Here is a 17,539-nt window from a genome sequence, read left to right as displayed (position 1 = left end):
ATGTCGGTGGGCAATAGTTGTTTTGTTTTGAATGGAGAATACTGATATTTTTAATCAAAATCCTTTATTAAATATGAAATGCACTGATAGATATAACGTAAACACAAAATACACTGTCACGGGTCTTGATTTTGTCGCTCCAGGATCCTTTGTTTTGAAAACCAGCTCAAAATCGATATCGTTTCCGCGATCATGAAATTTCTTTGCATCCATGCTAACTGCTACCATCGAACTCTTCAACATCGAGATGGGAACGGAAACCAACTCCTGGCCAAATTTATTGTCAGCTATGGGACCAATACAGCCGGCAGCAATCGGGGCACCATATAGCCAGAACCAACTACGTCTCGCCGAAATCCGATATCATTTCCACTTCTTTCAGGCGTCAAAGTGATACCTTCTCCGAGCTCGATCGTCCTCGTAAAGTGAAGTTGAGTATCTTAGTTCAATTTTAAAGACGGTCTAAAAGTGAAAAAAATTATTAGGAAACACGATCGTTTTTTTGACAAATTTGTTATCTTACCGGAGTTCAAATATCGTCATTGGTGTGTTGTGATTTGGCGGTCAGTTCTATAGCCAGTAAATCGTTCACAATTTATTGCATCTATGAAATAAAGTTCAATTAAAAATTGATTACTCATAATTCACAATTTTGATTTTTGCGGATTTAAGCGGCAGTATAAAAAAACAAATGCTAAAACTGGAAATTAACTTTCAAAGGCAAAAGCTCGACAGAAAAAAAAATTTCTACGAAATCATACAAAAATATTTTTATTTAAAATATAACATCTTAATTGAGGTTCTCTTTGAATCTTTTTACCATTCTATGCTAAAGATGAGAAATTCGATTGATCTAGATCGACTGCAAAACGCTAATTGATCACTCACCTTCTCGAATAGCATCATTCAATCAAGGTATATATAACATCGTTCTCCCTCTTTTTCAGCTGTTTGTAAAAAATTTGATAGCGATTCCCGTTCGGATCTAAAAATAATAAGCAAAAAGGTTCATAAAGATACCTGTACATAAAGGTTTAAAATTGCTTTTAAGACGTTTTTAGGTATCACATATAATAAATTGCAAATTTTTTGAATCATATGATGAACAATTTTGAATGATAAGTTATTGGTCATCCTTTTCTGAATAAATAAAATTACTCTAATTTTAAAATATAAAATTTGAGGTACCTTGGAGCTCACTTCTAACTAACATACGATCCTTAAACTTCCGAAATTACAGAAGCATTAAACAGCCATACAATTTTTTCCATTTTTTTCAGTAGGTAATGTTGATTAAAACAATTAAATTTAAAAATGTATTGATAGTTACAATGCCAAAAACTTACCTGGTCAATGTTTCAATCAATGCAGCATAATTTTGATTGGTATGCAAATTCACGATCATGATTAATGTGTTGTCTCTATATATTTAAATCCTTTCAATGCAATGACCATGCTTAATGTTGTCGAACCGCGTACAAACCTGATAATAAAAAAAGTGATATTCAGATTTTGATGCCTTTACATTTGTTCTAAGTACGTGGATGCACAGAAAAATACATTATATAGGTATTTATATAAGCTTCAATTCAACATATTATCATCGATCATCATACTTCCAAGAACAATTTTACCTCAATACTTTCAAGAATTTTGTAAATAATTTGCACTTCAAGATCTCAATAATTTGTAGTCTTAAAAACTTACACTTGACAAAGATAAACCACTTCAAATTTGTACATAGATAACCATTTTAAAATATGAGTACAGCTGAGTTCATTAGAAAACTTTGTACAAAAACTGGAAAATACTGAATCTGTTAACTTTATTTACAGAATAATCACTTGCAAAAGGTTTACTTTTTCAAAAGTTCTCAATAATAATTATCTTATGAAAAATTATTAATCTCAAAAGGGTGTAAGTTAAAATATTTTGCTAAATTATAATTTTTTTTAAAAAAAAGACGTCAGTTGAGCAAAAATTTCTAAAATAGTTTCTGTTTTGAATTACGGTATAATACAATACAAAAGTAAAACATGTCTTGCATTTAAAAAAAACAAACAATCAAATCTCAAATCATCCAATATGTACAAAAGCTTTGTTCTATTTTTTTCGGATATTTGTGTAACGCCACATGAACAGTGCAATAAATTATAATCGCTCCCGATGGCATCCCTGAACGAACTTTCTTTAAAAGCCTTTTGGGTTTGTGACATTTTACTTCCTGGTGGGTTTATCATGATTTTGCTTTGCAGTTGATTTTGATACCAGATTCTCAAACGCTATTACCAAAATTAATACATAATTTCCAGATTATCTCCTGTTTTCGCTTTGCTATCGAGATCATCATACCCTCAATTACATCGTATTATTGTGTCATCGGCTGGTATATTTTGTGTAATTTTAGTGTGCTGTTTAGATACTGCTAAATTCAATTCCATTTGTTCCAGAAACTATTTTTTTACCGATAACACCAGCTGGAAAGCTAAGCGGATTTGAAATCTCGACGATGTTCTACAACGACGGTAATGGCATTCCGGTGGCCAATAACATTGCTTCCCAGGGCAGAAGAAGAGAAAGATCTAGAGAACCAAAAAACGTCGTAAAGTGTGTAGTGAACTTACTAACTTACGAATCCCAACGACCGACGCAAGTGTGTAGTGAATAGTACTTAGCTGTATATCATGTTGAAAAAAAACTTGTCTAAGAAGCAAGAATTTTATGTTGAAACTCCTATTGCATGACAAACCTAACATGATATACCGCTTAGTTCTATTCACTACAAAGTGATGATCGAAACAGTACAAAACTCAACTGACTTCAATTTTAATCGTAACCCTAGAATCCAAATATGGTTTAGTCTTCTTTTATTATCTTGAGTTTTTCTCAATAGGAACAAATCGATACTTTATGGGCCAAGCAATTCTACATCAGTGAAAGAAATAACATGTAAAAGCTGGAAATATAAGACAATATTTTTGAAAAATTTCTTTTAAGCTATTTCTCAAGATCGAAATTCTCACTATCACAAAACTTCAATCAGTGGATTGGGTAGATGAATTAAAAAAAAAAAAGTTGTTCTACAATCACAACCTCAGAAATAGATTTTGATCTGAACCATGATTTGGTTTGCTATGATATGATAAGGTACAGAATTGGAAAAAGTTAGATTCTGAAGATATTAAAAACTCTTTATTTTATAAGGGTAAGTGTTCCTCCCATTTCCATTGTTTCTTCTTCTTTGTATGCATTTATATTGCACTTATCACAACTAGTCTAAGTATTATGTAATAATTTTGTTTGTGACTAATCCTAAAAACCAGTTCAACGTTCTACTAGGAGCACTTACCCTTATTTAGGGCTGATAAAAGCAAAACATACGCCAAATTTAAAGCGTAATTTTTCAAAAGGAGTAAATTTTGCACTTATGTTGACCTCTTTTATTGAAATGTGGATATATTTTTAAAAACAGGATTTGATTTGAAGTGATTTTAAATGTGTTTATCCCGTTTTGAGTAAACTGCTTGTTCGCCCTTTTGAAATGCTACGCGAGAATTATCAAAGCGAAACAAAACAACCAAAAGGCCTTATAAATTAAAGGCGTTACTGCCGTTACTATTATGTGACAAAAAGATGGGGTACAGAAAACTTGGAAAATGTTTTTACATGGCATGAAAATTAAAGACCAAATTAGTTATCATAATCAACCATACTACTGTGCATAAACTCATACTTTCATTGATATACATAAAAAAATTGTGTTAAAAGAACCTCTAAATATTGACAGTGTCGTACAGAGGATTTTTTCTTATATCCTTTTGTAATTTTTATCCATAACTTTGATTCCCCTATACACGCAAACGCGTTGGAGTGCTTTAACTGTGAAACTCTTGTTAATTACATGCATAACGCCTGTTAGTTATGTTTATTCAAGTAATAATCATTAAACGATTTGTGTTGATTGTATAGAGAAATCATATATTCGGCTATCCAAGTAACGAGGTAAAGAATTTTTTTTCGTAGTGATCTATTTTTATATGTTTTATTTACCGTGGTGCACAATACTCTTGTTATCATAAAAACTACTGTGATACTAACTTTGCATTACTTTCAAATGAAAAGAAAAGAACACAAGGCGTTTAACGAACACCTACCTTATGGTTGTTGATGTGTTGAGGAACGGAATTTTTCGGATGTTCGGATACTTAGATACTCCGTAGCAAAATAAGCCTGTATCCAAGAGCTATAAGTGTGACGATACTAATTTTGTTCTATCTAAATTCTTTGTGGCAATAAAAATTCCCACTGTTTCTAAATCAGTTCCTGAAAATTGAAAAGAATTGAATGTAGTCATTTGGTAAGTTTTTGTTAAGTTATTGATCTTACTTTTTTATACTGCTTAGATTGGTGCAACTGATATACGCCACATTTTTTGAAAATTCCGTTTTATTGGTTGACTATTTAGCTGGGAAATAACATGATGAATTATTTTTTAACAGTGTGAATAATCGCCAAGATGCAAAAAGTTAAGTCTTCACATACGAGTGATGTACGGTACATCAATTTTTGCGACTGAGTCAAATTACAAATCGCAAAATGTTGACGTTAGAATGCTTTAGTTACAATCACAATTGAATGGGTTTACATTTCATGAAATGTAAAACTTCTTGCCACAAAATGTTCCTAATCAAAATGTCGTCATATGCGGAAGGTCGCTCGTTGTCCACTATCCATTTCTTGAATGACATCGAAGGTATTATTTTTTCAAAACTGCATCTGTGAGAAAACGAGAATGAAGCATTGAAATGAAATCCACCATTTATGTTTTTTACTTCATTTCACCACAAATTAGAAGATGATCTATATGGTAGAGGTAATGTTAATTAAAACACAATTCACTATTTATAGGCTCACATCATATCCGCCTGCGCAAGGTATGTTTGGTAACATGAAGTTTGATACAGATTTTTGCTCAAGACACATAGTTTACAAGATAAATTCATCGACAAAAACTTTTTGCCACTTGCCACAACAACTGATGCAAGAACTTTATGTAGACACGTGAGATTACATGCAATTAATTACGGGTAAATTACATGTCATGACACGATATTTGATTCAGAAGTTATGACAAGTAAATTTCATGAGAAAAAGTTGGTTCACTGAAAATTACGTGTAAATGAATTAACACGAATACCATACGAAATTTACATGAACAAACTTTAGAATTACATGGAAACACCCGATCCCTTTCTACCCATGTTCTTACATGTAATGTTACATCGATTTTCTAAACTGTGAATATTTGTTCGTGTTTTTTACATGTCTTTTCAAGCGATGTTTGTTTTCGATTTCAAAAACGCAAAATTCCGTGCAACGTAACATTACATTTTTTTTTCTGTGTACACAGAAAAAAAAATGTAATGTTACGTTGCACGGAATTTTGCATTTTTGAACTCGAGAATGAAAATTTCTCGCAAAAACATGTAAAAAAACATAAACAAATATTTCCAGTTTCGACAATCCATGTAACCTCACGTGTATGAACATGGGTAGAAAGAAATCGAGTGTTTTCATGTAATTCTTAAGCTTGTTGCATGTAAACCTCCGTTAACATTTTATTTTGTTGTGTATTGTAAATTTCACAGTTAAAAAAATGTAACATTACGTACACGTGAGTTTACTTTTTTTTGTCAGGAATTTATCATATCTTGAAAAATCATGTAAATTTCATGTAGCACAATGGATATATGTGTAAACAAACATACTCACATTCAATAACAAGACATTTTTCATCTATTTTACATGTAAGCTGATTTACATGAAAAATCATTTACACGTCAGCCACAATGCCGCTCATAATTTGACGGTCAGCCATTTTTAGAATCCAAAAGAGTTTGTCACGGCTAAAATAAGTGATTTTAAGTGCAATATAAGTCTTCCATCTTGTTTAAACTTACATGCTATTGAATTTTGATGGAAACTAAATCAATTTTTGATATTGAAGCTGCTGGATCGAACGCATTGAATCTGTGTAAAAAAATATTTGAGAAAATTGTGAAAATTTGCATCAATAGTGAAAAAAACTGTTATTTAAAACAAAAAAAGGTTGAACGTCTATCAAAAATGTAAGTATACTAAAACTTAATTTTTCATTCCCGTAGAATAGTTTGCGTATTTTTTTCCAACAAAACCAATTTAAAAATTCCCGTAGAAATAGAAGCATCTATTAGATTGGATATCCGCAATGCAAGTCCAGATAACCGAAAAGGCGTGTAATTGTTGTATATAGTATGGTAATAAATCATTGTACTATTTAACATTATTTACGTTTAGTAATACTAAAGATTCTTTTTAAATTCCAGTTTTATAACGTTATGAAAAAAGCAATTATTTCGATAGCCATCCATGATGATAGGTACTGGATAACGAACGATATAAACCTGGAATCGTTTTAAAACTTATGGAACAGAAAACTATGTCAGTTCATCAAAAAGTAAGTTATAAATAATGTTCCCTAATATCTATTCATTTATTTTCCGTCCTCCTGGTAACGAGAAACTTTGAGATTAAATCCATTGATGCTTTTGAAAAAAATAGTATTTTGAACTCTTAAGTCTAACATCGCATTAAAATGATTTTGCATGTAAATTATTTCAAACAATTACCTTCGAACACGCTGGGCCACATGCCATTTTTTATGCATCATCTGTTCCGTACAGATTGTATGAAGATTTCCTTTAATATCTTATTGTTTTTTGTTCTAATATATCTCAAGTTCGTTATGGGTAATTGATGATCTGAGATGTAGTTCTGAAACCAAATACATATAGAAATGCCTTTTAACTTCAATTAAATACTTGATATCTATAGGAATAGTCATTTTAAGATATTGATTCTTACCTTTAATACTGCGTTTTGGTAGTTTAATGTGGATATATTTATCTGCCAATTAGAATTGCCTAATAAGTTCATTAAAAAAAAACTAAACCAGAAAATTCCGAATCATTTCTAAATAAACTCTTCTAATCAAAATAAATGGTACATATGAATAGGTAAACCATTCCGCTGCTTTTTTGTGTGGTGGTAAGGAACTCGAAATAAGTTTATTACGGATTACAATAATTTTAACTATTAAAACATTTTATTTGTAAATCATTAATGAGATTCTGCAAGAAATCGTTGTTAAAATCAGCTATTCACAGATTACTCAGATACAATCATTTGAAAATAAATGTTAAAGTCATTAGCCGTTAATATTGATCAGCATTTCTAGGAAACTCCAACTAACACATTTGCAGGTAACAGAATTATATACCTGATAATACCACTGTTTGTGGTTTGTCTATTCTGTCAAAGCTGTACACGCTCTCAATGTCGTTCTCATTTTTACCCATTTTTTACCTATTTTTACTTATATCAGTTTTCAAATGGTCACAAGCAATACTCGCTCAACATTTCAAAAGGGCGAAACTAGCAGTTGACTCGAAACGTTTGAAATTTCACCATATCCAATCAAATACTAATAAAAAACTTTTTTGGAGTTTGGAAATGTCCACGCTTGTCCACGTCGAGTAATATCCATGTGGACATATTTATATTACGAAAATTTATTAAACTTATTAATAATCATGTTTTATTTATTTCTAGGTATCAAGTCGAAGTGATTGCTTGAGAACGAGCTATTTCAATTTTCGTATATTTATATTTTAGCATTAATTTTCTTTAAATGACATGGAAGACTCATTGGAAAATCTACTTTTTTAAGCAAACAATGCTTTAAGAAAATATTTTTCAATCATAGCACAAAGTACATTAAAAAATTCATACGTGGACAAGAACCGTGGATTCAACCAATTGACTACGCATGTCAACGGAGGAAGTGGAAAGGGTGAAAAATCTTTCTTTTCTCTTCAATTGGTATCTAAACGGCCTCAAAGTCCAAAAGCGTACATCCAAAATGACTTTATAGAACGATTTTTTACACCCTTTTGAAATTTAACGCTAAGAATTAATCGCAACTTCATGCCAAACTCTATTTTTTTTTACACTTCTGAGTTTTTCGTGTAGTGAATGTTATGAACGCGTTCCATTTTATTTACCTCTTTTAGATTAAATTTTTCGCGGTCGAAGTAGTAAAACCGGTCGAGATTCTGGAATTCCGTGTGGTTCAAATCAAATTCGTGAAGGTGCATCCTGCTGTCTGGAGCTGCAACAGGACTAAAGCTGTTTAAGCCGCAATTTGTCAGCAGCCACCGTATGAGGTCGATTACTACATCTCAAGACGATGGCCGATGTAGTTGACGATCCGGAAGAGGAACGTCAGCTTAAATTCTACTATCAACCGTTAACCCACGAAGCAGTTTCACGCTATCTCTTAGCCGGAAACGGTACAAGTAATACCTAGAAAAGAGATATTGATCCGATTGACGGGCTTTCCTTCCTAATAGGTGAGCTAAAATGTTATTTTACATTTTCTGATTTCCTTCTATCTATCAACTATCAATAATCAAAATTCGCGCTAGTAACTATCCAGTAGAAGAGTAGATTTTTTTACTTTTACTCCCTTCAATTTGACAGAAAAGCTGAATATTGTATTGAATTTTTCGATGTCGTAATAAATTGTGATAACATCGAATTCTCAATTTTTCGTGTCTTAACAGCGCCCAACGGAGCTTTCAAAGAAAAATCTGGCAACTGTGTGCCGCTTCTGGATTGACAATCATGACGGTCACGAATCCGCAACATGCAGCGTGTCCAACACCAACTACGAGTAGGAAACTTTGTTCAAATTTCTGAACGTTTCGGCAATGTGATGAGGCCCACGGCAAGACTGTTGTTCATTAGATGGGCCTACAAGGAAGAAACCCATCGCCCGCTGTTCCAGGAAGGCGGAGTTAATTGATGCAATTAACGGGGCTTCCACCAACAAGCGGTATGTTTGCAATTGATTAAAACAGCAATCATATTTTGATATTTGTTTTTTTTTGTCATTTTCTAGGCCACCATCAAATTTGTCAACAGAGGTCGAAGCCATCGGAAATCCGGATCCGGATTTCATACAAAACGGGCGCGTCCCACTTCTGGGCCGTGGCTGGTTTATTTTCCAAGACGGCCACGAACGCAACATCAGGCGCAAATTGCAGCTTGTTGCTGTATCGAGGACTGCCTGTGAAACTATCTCCTACACCGTGAACTACCGAACATGAGGTGAAATCCGGACCAAGTTCCTGAAAGCCACTACCATTGGAAAGGTGTCGCCATGGGCACGTTTACCGAATACTAAAGTGGGAACGGCCCGCTTCGAAGTAGCTGAGTGAATATTTGTGTAACTCAATACACTAAACTATCCCGATTCTTCGAATGAAATTTTCCGGAGGATTTGAAAAATTAGCTATAAGATCCGACCGGATCTTTGCTGGCGTTCCTGTTCCGGAGGTGGTTCAACTTGATGAAAGCGATGGTGGATATTATTTATGTGCGTGTATCTGTGAGTGTGATCCGACTCAAATGACTTTTTTGCACAATTTAGTGCATATTTTGGTAAATAAAGCAATTGAATTTAATGTATGCCGGTTTCTTCAGTTACTTTTATAAAAGATCCGATGTCCTTGAAACTTCATCAAATGGAGTTGAAAATGAAAATCTCCCGTAAACAATAATATTGAACGCGCTCAGAAAATTACATGTAACAGCATGGGTAGAAAGACAGCAGGTTTTTAAATGTGAAGAAGCTGCTTATTTCATGGAAGTTTACATGAATCAAGCAGCTTTATCGCTCGTAAATGCCCGATTCCTTTCTACCCATGCCATGACACGTAAATGTACGTGAGTTTTACTAAGTGTGTGTAATGGAAAATGTAAATCTACTGTAAACAGTAATCATGAAGGCGGCCAGAAAATTACATGTAACAACATGGGTAGAAAGGCATCGGGTTTTACTCGGGTTTGAGCTGCTTATTTCATGGATGTTTACATGAAATAAACAGTTATATCGCACGTATATGCCCGATTCCTTTCTACCCATGCTATAACACGTAAATATACGTGGATTTTTCTAAGTGTGTATGTTTGGAAGAACGAATGTTTGCGAAGAAGTTAAAGTTAATTGAAAAACTATATTTTCAAACATTTAAAATAAATGATTTGCAATAAGAAAATCGCTAAAATTTGTAATTATTACGATTTAACTTTTTATTATCTAGAAAATCTTTTTGTTATTATCTATAGAGTTCGATAAATGATTGACGAGTTTTATTTCATATTAGCGCGGCCCGCCGAGAATATTTTGAAATAAAACTGGCCCGTTGGTTCAAAAGGTTTCTCGCCCCTGCTCTAGATAAAGTTCAATTAATGAAATAAATTGTCAATTTGTGAATAATGAATACGTTAAAACTATCAAAACTGATTTCCAAAAAGCATATTAGGCGATAAGCTTACATAGAAAACAATAATATAAGTTTTTGGTCGTTAAAGTTCAAATACAGATAAATACAGATTTTTTCATGAGGCCGATACAGATTTTTTTAAAAACCATCTGACAACCCTGGTTCTACTCGACCAGAAAGCTGTCAGAGGGTGAAAAAAGTCGCGTCATAAAATAAGACCAGCTCATCGGTTCGGCTGTTCCGCCATTTTCAGCGCTCTAGATTTGAAGAAAGGTGTTGTTTTCGGTGTTGTTTGTCCATTTTCGTGTCCTGGTAAGTATTTCCCATAAAATTAATCATGTAAATCATGAAAACAAACAAAAAATAAAGATTTTTTTCAGCGAAAAAGTGATGGGTCGGCCACAGCACTGCACGGAGGTCCAGCGAGCGATCATCCGGAATCTGTACAAGGCTGGCAAAAGCCAACGCGAGATTGCCTACTACTTAGGAAGGTCGAAAACTTTCGTTTTCAACGCGCTTCACAGCACCGGCAAACGGGAACTGACCGGCCGCCCCCGCAAAACGATGCCGAAGGACGATTCGGTAATCAAACGGGCCTCGCAAAAGGACCCTTTCAAAGCGTCCTAGCAGATCAGAGACGAGCTGAACTTATCTATGAGTTCCCGGACGGTTCAGCGATGGTTGGCGGAGAAGGGACTAGGAGGAAAAAGTCCCCGGAAGGTGCCGATGCTGACGCCGAAGCACTTGAAGACGCGGCTGAAGTATGCGAAGGACCACTTCGATTGGGTCGGTCCAGAAAAGGAGAAACTATGCAGAAATGTGCTGTGGTCGGATGAAACCAAAGTGAACCTCATCGGCTCGGACGGAAAGAGTTGGGTCCATCGTCCACTCGGCTGTGCGTATATGCCCCAGTACACAAATAAAACATTCAAACATGGAGGAGGTAGCATCATGGTGTGGGGGTGCTTTTCTTGGTACGGGGTGGGTCCCTTGTACTGGATCGACCGGATTATGGACCAGCATCTTTACGCCCAGATACTTCGGGAAGTAATGCTGCCACACGCCGAGTGGGATGCCCTAAAGTGGCAGTTCCAGCAGGAAAAGGACCCCAAACATACCGCTAAAACGGTTAAAAAGTGGTTCCAGGATAATAAGGTAGACGTTATGGAGTGGCCAGCACAGTCTCCTGATCTCTATCCCATAGAGAACCTATGGGAAATAGTTAAACGTAAGGTGTACACCGAAAAATCAAAAAACAAGCAGCAGCTGTGGGAGAGAATCCAGGCGGTGTGGTACGCTATCCCGGTGAGAACGTGCCAAAAGCTGGTGGAGTCGATGCCGAACCGGGTGCGAGAAGTGATGCGTAATAAGGGTTATACCACCAAGTACTAACCCTGCAAATCGATCACGGTATTAATTTCCTTTTTTTTTTTTTTGCCATGAATTCTAAAGCGGTCCTATTTCATGTCGCGTTATTTTAGTCAGTAAGTATGCTTAAAACGCATTTTTAAATAAAGGACAATTGATTTAACTACGGATGATTTTAATTTCTTCGAAGAATGGAATTTACAATTTGTAAATGGTTTGATGCACTTAAATGGAATTTTTTTTCTCAAAGTTTTGTCACTTTCTGTTTCAGATTAAGCTGTGGTCCTATTCTATTGTCCGACACTGTATATCTGTATCTCTATGGAATTTGAATTAAATTATTTAGTTTATATTTTTAATATTGTATTCTATGTTTCAAATCTTCATGATGCATCCCAACTGTCATTAGGTAAATATTTCTCAATGAGGCACTAACTAGACGATCAATGATGAAATTAAAAACATTTTAAATATCTATCCGGTCATAATTCTAAATCAGAGAATTTTAGTTGGTAATAAAGAGTATTTAAAAAAAATTGCGAATTTAATTTTGCATTTTGCAGCTCAAATCAGACATTTCATTTTCGATAAATTTCTAAACTCTTTCACAATGTTTGCCTGTGATTAACAATTTTTATTTGAAGATATCACAAACCATCTTCTACGCAGACAACATGGCTATTTGAAGACAGTATACTGAACCCAACTCCAGTTCTTTTACACGTTTCAAATGTTTTGTTTTGTATTTTCTGGGACAGTATTTGAAAAAAAATCGAATCAAAGGGGACCCCAGAGAAAAAATGCCCCGCCCCCCCCCAATGGCTTAATCCAGCCCTGGGAGTATCATAAGTTTTCTAATTCCAAAACTATTACCAGTTGAATATTTTGTGGATTCACGTCATTCTTCCACTCATTCAAAAGGCTTTTATTAACGTTACAGAAATTATCAATACTTTGATTATCTCCACCGTTTTTTTTTTATTTCAATATTTCAATTGCAACCCCTCCGCGATCAAGATTGTTGTTGGCATGTAACAATCGTTCTGAATCGATTTTTTAGGGAAAAATATCTCAAAGTTAAAAAGAAGAGATGGAACATCAAACTCGTCTAAAGGCGTATAAGTATGCACGATAATGACTTTTCGTATAAGTTGAATTATCTCATTTATTTAAGAAACAATTTTAACCAGATTTATAATATTGCTTCGAGTAAGTTATAAATGTTTCCAAATTTAAGGCAAAAATGATTGAAGTGTAAAGTGCTGAAAGTCATGTTCCTTAGCCTTTGTGATTTCGCAATTATTAAAATTTGTCAAAAGTTGTTTCTCTACGATAAAGAATTTCGTTCAACAATAGTTGTTTCAAATGTTTTAATTAAGCTTCTGTGAATTTTTCTAGCGTTATTTTTTTAAGGGGGGTGGGGGGGGGGGGTTAAAAAACGGTTCATTTTTCCTAAAGATATGATGAACATATGAAAAGGGTATCATGAAATCAAACTGTCCCCTACAGTTTCACCTGAACTACTCTCTGAACTATAATCCACAACCGAATATTGGCAATATCTAAAGATTTTACAATCTGAAGAATCAAAAATGGTTTAAATCGTCCATTTTTTGACGATGCATGCATTATAAATTGAAGGAATATTACCATATAAAAAGTAAGCCAATTTTGAAAGCCTAATAACTTTTTTATCTTAACTCTAATTGAAATGCAGTTTTCGGAGAAAAAAATTGACGTAATCTAGGCTTTCATGAAAATTGTACTCAAAAGAAATCGACTAAAGAGGATCAAAGATATTGATGAAAAAGTGGATTTTCATGATCCTCCCGAACAAAATGTCTCAAAATCCCATACAAACTTCAGGCTCGTTGAGCGACCCCTTCCCGTGATTTGATCTGGCCCAAATTTGGCAGAAAATCTTTTAGTAAGCCTAGGATAAATTTTAGCCTGCAGTGCATAACTTTTTCAAAAGTAGGGTCATTTGAAACACTCTACTGCTCATGCTTTTACATATTGCAAACCTTCCAAATTCTGTCAGGATCTTTCAGACTGTAAAAAATACCTGTTTTAACGTTTTCAGACTTTCAGATTATTGCTTTGAAGATTGGATTCAGATTTCAAAATTGTTATAAAATTGGTAAAGAATCGTTATTTGTATGGAAAACATTGATTTGCACGAATTTCGTTAAAGTTTGGAAATACTTTCATAATTTCCGTAATACTCATAAAAACTTACTCAGTTCGTTTCTAGCGTTTTACTTGGACAAAATTATAAAATAAGTCTAAGTCTCCCCAGTAACAATTTTAGCTTTATTACGATCAGCGCAACTTCGTTATAACTATGCATTATTCTTTATAAATGCTACACAGCAAAAAATTTTGACTATTACGTGTCACTGAAACTGCAACCTTTAAAATAAATCAACCTGTAATTAACAAAACCTGTTTTAAAATCACAGGTTACCTTGAAAGTTAACGAAGATTCATTTATAATTACAGCAAATGTCCTGTAAAAAAGTTGTACACTGAAAATTAAATGTCACGTAATCTGTTTTTCGACCTGTAAAATTACGGTAAATGTCCTGCTCCTTTTTGTTACAGGACATTTGCGTAATTTTACAGGCAATAATTTTTGCTGTGTAAAGCGCAGCTAGAAATAAAGCTTAATAATTCTAATAAAGCTAAAATTTGGCCATTAGACCATGTTCATAAACGTCATTATGACCATTTTTTCAAGCTTCAATAAAATCAATATTGATCACCAAATCTTCAATAAAGCTTTGTTGAACTTATAGTTTTCGGATCCTCCAGAGGGAAACGTTCTTCCGGATTAGCTGAAAAAATCTGCTACTGCGTCGACGAAACCAAAAACATTGTTTGTTTTGGTTCACCGCATGCTTTGGGCAATTCGCAACTGATGAACAATCAGCCATGGTTTTTTGAAACACGAGGTTCTCCGACTTTCACAGTAAGTAGGCGAGAAGTGAGCGGGACTCTCAATAAGTTTGTTTACAAACATAAGACACATTCCACGCGCTTGTACCGCTCAAAAGTGATTTTTATCCGTTCGCGTATCAAAAAATCTCAAAATTGTCTATAATTTTGATAATTCAAATCACACAAAACCAACGGAAAAAAGAGAACACACATGTTTTAGATGATTTTGAAAATCAGTTTTTTTGTTGAAAAAAGTGGTGTTTTTGACAACTTTTACAAAATCATTAATTTTAATATATGGATGATTTTTTTTTGGAAATATTTTAGTATGTTCAGAAGCCAAAAAACACGGCTTCATTTTGTAGAAAAAAGAATTTGTTAATATCCAATGTAGTTGGTTTGAAAAGCGAACAAAAACAGTCGCAAATGAGTGAATTCACGTCACAAAAAAAGGGAAGTTTTTAATTTTACGAGAAAACTCTGAGTTTTAAAAAAAAAGAGATTTTCTTTGAAAATGATAAGACGATTCTAAAACTCAAAAATTTATAGAAATCGGTTGGAATTTAGCTGAGTTGCAACAGCGCGAATGAGTGAATTCACGTCACAAAATTTGATTTGTTGTTAAATTTTATATGAAAAATGTGCTCTGAAAGCTGTTTTGACCCTCCAGATGGTCGCATTTTTACAAATTGAGCATAATTTAGATGATGTTTTTAATAAGTTCATTATTTTCAAGTAAAAATACAAAAAGATTGAAAAAAAAATATAAATATTTTTTGGTGAATCTTTAAATGAAGACAGTAGTGATTTTAACATATGATCCCTCAATATGTTGCTATTCAAGTGCCAATCAAAATAAGGAAAAAGTTAGGTGCAAATACTGAAAATTTATGATTGTAAAAGTCGGAACAACAAAATATCGTTTTTGAAAGGTACATAAAATTTGAAGGCTCCAAAGAATGATTCAGTATAACCACAGTATAACTTTATATTTCGTGACGTGAATTCAGTCATCTATCCTGTTCTGTTTGAACTGAGTGAATTCACGTCACAACTTCAAATAAGCATAACTTCGTTCGTTGTTGTTCAATCGAGAAGCTACGCACATCAAACTGTGGGTAATTGTTTTCTTTACAACTCATTTGAAGACACCGGTATTCTATTTCCACAGAGAGAACAGAAAATCAAAGATGTATGTACTAAAGTCCGAAATGGTTAATTCTAGCGTGAATTCACGTCACTAAAGTAATTAATCACAACAAAAACAACTTAAATTTTAAAACAGTGGTTTTCAAAGTGGTCCCTGTGAAACATCGGTTTGTATCGACGGGAGAATCACCCAGCGCTAGCGGGAGACACCGACCCGATTGCTATCACTGTTACACACCGAATGCGCGCCGAACGTGAGCGCGCCTAAACGCGAGAGTCTTTGTCAACTGACAGTTATTGGAGGTGTTGCCAAATACCCATTTATATCGACCGTGAGATGCTTTGTTAACTGACAGTCTCCTGCAGTGTTGCTCAATATACATTTGTGTCGGCCGCGGCTGCGTCCGACCCCACATCTCACTTCTTCTCCGAAAAAGATAGGTTTATCGACAAAAATCTTGAATAATGAACAGACCTTTTAATAATAATCTTTTTTTCGATTTCAACGCATCCCACAACAATTAAATATAAGCAAGACCAATATTATCGATGCTTATTGAGCTTACTAAAGCACGCAAGAGCTCTCTGGTGATTTGACAAACCCTGAAAAATTCTTATTACAGGAATTCGATCACTCGACACATAACACAGTGGAGGTAAATTCTCTGAAGCTATGGAACCATGGAACATTTGACCGTTGTATCACGACGCAATAATATTCTAGATTAAACTTTCTAATACAGGTGTTTTGACCACCTCTGAACATATACTTATGGGACAAATTATGTTGCATTTCTTCAAGCGTTAGTCAGTTCACGATAAATCTAAGAAGATCTTAAGCATTTTTAGTATCAGACACAAAATAACCCTTGCCAGTTTGAATAAATTAATTTGCTGACACACACAAATTCAGGCTTCAACATAATACGACCACGAATACGACAACCAAAATCCAGCTTTACCCAGAAACTCGGCTAAATCGATTGGTCTTTCCTTTATTCACTAGAACTTAATATGGGTAGCTTTTAGATGTTGGAGTTCAATTGTTAATAGTCAACCCATCTCAATTTTTCTTAAAAAATATTTTTCTGTCTCTGCCCAACTCCATTATACATATAGCTAAAAGATAAATTCAATAATGATTTATCGTACATCACTACTCAGTAGTTCGTCTCATATGATGCCTCTCTTGGAAATCTATTTTGACCCTCTCTGACTGACCAAAATCTTTAAAATTCAACTTGATCAAATTGGTTAGCGAGCTCCAGTTTACACAATAATACTCTATGGATACATACATAACTATTACGTGGTGGCGCATGATGCCCTACCTGAATCAGCAATGAATTAACTTAGGCCTTTTCAGTACCACCAATGATAATTAGGTATACATTGGACGTCCAGTGAAACTTAGCAACATTACCTTAAACTGCAATTATATAAAAACGTATTGGTCATCTTGACTATATAAAGGCTCTATTGATCAGATCAGTTCAACAAAAGAAGCTACGTTACAAGTAAATTCGATGTGTGCATATTTGTCATCCTAGCTCAACATTGCAAGTCAAATGAGGCTCAAATACAACATCATCTGCTACATCATTATCTGATACAACGTAATCTGATACAGCTCCGCCTGGCACAACAAGCTCAGATGCAACATCCTCTGACACAATAAGCTTAGATAAACAACA

At 34.2% G+C, this 17,539-nt stretch overlaps 1 protein-coding gene across 1 annotated transcript in view; it reads right to left on the bottom strand.

Moving 5' to 3' along the window:
* The window catches only part of LOC129739096 (uncharacterized), an 88,872-nt gene that overhangs the window by 9,175 nt on the left and 62,158 nt on the right, over positions 1-17,539 (bottom strand). The window lies entirely within an intron of this gene.

Source organism: Uranotaenia lowii, chromosome 1 (assembly GCF_029784155.1).
Source record: "Uranotaenia lowii strain MFRU-FL chromosome 1, ASM2978415v1, whole genome shotgun sequence".
Taxonomy (NCBI): Eukaryota; Metazoa; Arthropoda; class Insecta; order Diptera; family Culicidae; genus Uranotaenia; species Uranotaenia lowii.
Note: the sequence above shows the minus strand (reverse complement) of the source record. Positions and strands in the feature narration are given on the sequence as shown.